This window comes from Colobus angolensis, unplaced genomic scaffold, assembly GCF_000951035.1.
Source record: "Colobus angolensis palliatus isolate OR3802 unplaced genomic scaffold, Cang.pa_1.0 Scaffold374, whole genome shotgun sequence".
Taxonomy (NCBI): domain Eukaryota; kingdom Metazoa; phylum Chordata; class Mammalia; order Primates; family Cercopithecidae; genus Colobus; species Colobus angolensis.
In genome coordinates, this window is record NW_012117088.1 from 3,540,453 (window position 1) to 3,544,292 (window position 3,840).

The window sequence follows — 3,840 nt, forward strand, 5'->3', positions numbered from 1 at the left end:
CCGCCTCAAAAAAAAAAAAAAGAAACTGCAATACCTTCTGCATTCCTGGTCCCCTTCCCGCCACTCCAAGAAGCTTACACACAGAAAGGAGGTAAGGAAAGCAAATTATAACATCAAGTGTTTATTGTACTGTGTTAAAAACTGTGATAGATTCTATGATTTGGGTAAGTGTGGGGGTGTTACAGGAGCATCTCTTTCTGTTTTCCGCTAAGAACTTTAAAGCAGTAGTTTAAGGTTTTATGAACAGAAACCAAACACTGCATGTTCTCACTCATAAGTGGGAGATGAACAATGAGAACACATGGAGACAGTGAGGAGAACATCACACACACACCAGCGCCTGTCAGGGGCTGGGGGTGTAGGGGAGGGAGAGCATTAGGAGACATATCTAATGTGCATGACGGGTTGATGGGTGCAGCAAACCACCATGGCACATGTACACCAATGTAACAACCCTGCACGTTCTGCACATGTACCCCAGAACTTAAAGTATAATAAAAAAAATCCTCTCTAAGTATACAATCAGATTGTTATTCTCACGTTTCCTTTTCCTTATCCTCACTCTCTTCAATTTTTTTCTGTTATTCAATCACTATTGTCAGCCTACTTTTGTCCAATTTATTCTATAAGAGACACATCCTCTTAAAATCATGTAACATTAGAGTGGAAAGGGACCCTTACAGGTCACCTCGTAGAGTTCACATATATTTCAGTTGACAAATAATGAATCTTGGAATGGTTAGATTATGTGGTCAAAGCCCATGAGAGAAGTATGATTAGAATGCGAATTTTGGTGCTATGCCAGTACTAACCCTGTATAACATCTTACATTCAGAAGCAACCTTGTGGCTAATAAGAATGTACCCGCCCCCCAAATAAAAATGTAAGCCCTACATTAACAAAATATGGCACTTGATGTAAGGACTGACTCAAAAAATTATTTTTCCTATTTTTGAGCTGCAAAAATTTTCTAAATTCAGATTCTCCAGCAGTTCATTTGCTTTCTTGCCAGATAGATATTCTTGCACACTTATTGTTCTAATTATAATTGTGTGGAATGTTACTCATTGTTTTTCAAAACCTTAATCTATATTTAGGCAAAAGCAATTACTAAGAAAAAGCACTCAACATACCATGTAGACAATTACAAATCCAAATTTGTCATTATAAAATTTCCTCCAGGTAAAAAGTAAATTTCAATTTATTGAAACTTTTGGTGTTGATTGAAATAGTCACAGTATTTGGAGCAACTAGGCATCCTTGCAGGGCCTTGCAGAGTAATACCTACCAGGTTTCAAAGTAAATTAATTATAATGAAATAAACATAGTAGGTGCAGATAAAGTAGGATCAATGAAAAGGAAAAATGTAAGAGCAAATAGCTGTAGTAGTCAAAGAAAGCCTCCTTCATTTGTTCAATTGAATTCATTTTAAAATAATTCTTTAAAATATCAGTCTACAGTGTGGAACAAATTAATGTCCAGACGAATCATATCCATTCTTCCTTCAAGTGTCATGGAACTAGCATTTAGCTAATATTAAATTTTTCAGGGAAGTTTAGTTTGTAGAGCTGAATTTGTCAGTTTTCTGTTGTAATCTGTGCATCTGATTCATTTTGTGAGAGGGGATGGGGGGAGGAAGGGAATGGAGGCAGTGTTCATAGATGACTTTCTTCCTCAAATATACTTAAAAGATATTTAGAAAGAGATTTTTAAGTTAACAAAAACATAAAATATTATAAAGTTGAAAACATATTTAATGATGACTCATAAATATGATGGCTATAATGATGAGTGAAGAATTAGTTTATATGCTGAGAGAGAAAGAAAAATGCGTGGCAGTCTGAAGAAGTATGTTGTGGACATTGCTACGGGACAAGTAGAGAATATCTTTTTTTGGCCGGGCGCGGTGGCTCAAGCCTGTAATCCCAGCACTTTGGGAGGCCGAGGCGGGCGGATCACAAGGTCAGGAGATCGAGACCATCCTGGCTAACACGGTGAAACCCCGTCTCTACTAAAAAATACAAAAAAAAAAAAACTAGCCGGGCGAGGTGGCGGGTGCCTGTAGTCCCAGCTACTCGGGAGGCTGAGGCAGGAGAATGGCCTGAACCCGGGAGGCGGAGCTTGCAGTGAGCTGAGATCTGGCCACTGCACTCCAGCTTAGCCGAGATTTCACCACTGCACGCCACCCGGGGCAACAGAGCAAAACTCTGTCCCCAAAAAAAAAAAAAAAAAAAAGAATATCTTTTTTGTTATTATACTTTAAGTTCTAGGGTACATGTGCACAACGTGCAGGTTTGTTACATACATGTGCCATGTTGGTGTGCTGCACCTGTTAACTCGCCACTTACATTAGGTATATCTCCTAATGCTGTCCCTCCCCGCTCCCCCCACCCCACAACAGGCCCCAATGTGTGATGTTCGCCACCCTGTGTGCAAGTGTTCCCAATGTTCAATTTTCACCTATGAGTGAGAACATGCGGTGTTTGGTTTTCTGTCCTTGCAATAGTTTGCTCATAATGATGTTTCCAGTTTCATCCATGTCCCTACAAAGGACATAAACTCATCCTATTTTTATGATTGCATAGTATTCCATGGTGTATATGTGCCACATTTTCTTAATCCAGTCTATCATTGATGGACATTTGGGTTGGTTCCAAGTCTTTGCTCTTGTGAATAGTGCTGCAATAAACATACATGTGCATGTGTCTTTATAGCAGCATGATTTATAATCCTTTGGGTATATACCCAGTAATGGGATGGCTGGGTCAAATGGTATTTCTAGTTCTAGATCCTTGAGGAATCGCCACACTGTCTTCCACAATGGTTGAACTAGTTTACAGTCCCACCAACCATGTAAAAGTGTTCCTATTTCTCCATATCCTCTCCAGCACCTGTTGTTTCCTGACTTTTTAATGATCGCCATTCTAACTGGTGTGAGATTGTATCTCATTGTGGTTTTGATTTGCATTTCTCTGATGGCCAGTGATGATAAGCATTTTTTCATGTGTCTGTTGGCTGCATAAATATCTTCTTTTGAGAAGTATCTGTTCATATCCTTTGCCCACTTTTTGATGGGGTTGTTTGATTTTTTCTTGTAAATTTGTTTGAGTTCTTTGTAGATTCTGGATATTAGCCCTTTGTCAGATGAGTAGATTGCAAAAATTTTCTCCCATTCTGTAGGTTGCCTGTTCACTCTGATGGTAGTTTCTTTTGCTATGCAGAAGCTCTTTAGTTTAATTAGATCCCATTTGTCAATTTTGGCTTTTGTTGCCATTGCTTTTGGTGTTTTAGTCATGAAGTCCTTGCCCATGCCTATGTCCTGAATGGTATTACGTAGGTTTTCTTCTAGGGTTTTTATGGTTTTAGGTGTACCATTTAAGTCTTTAATCCATCTTGAATTAATTTTTGTATAAAGTGTAAGGAAGGGATTCAGTTTCAACTTTCTATATATGGCTAGCCAGTTTTCCTAGCACCATTTATTAAGTAGGGAATCCTTTCCCCATTTCTTGTTTTTGTCAGGTTTGTCAAAGATCAGATGGTTGTAGATGTGTAGTATTATTTCTGAGGGCTCTATTGTGTTCCATTGGTCTTACCTCTGTTTTGGTACCATGATGTTTTGGTTACTGTAGCCTTGTAGTATTGTTTTAAGTCAGGTAGAGTGATGCCTCCTGCTTTGTTAGGATTGTCTTGTCCATGCGGGCTCTTTTTTGGTTCCATATGAACTTTAAAGTAGTTTTTTCCAATTGTGTGAAGAAAGTCATTGGTAGCTTGATGGGGATGGCACTGAATCTATAAATTACCTTGGGCAGTATGACCATTTTCATGATATATTAATTCGTC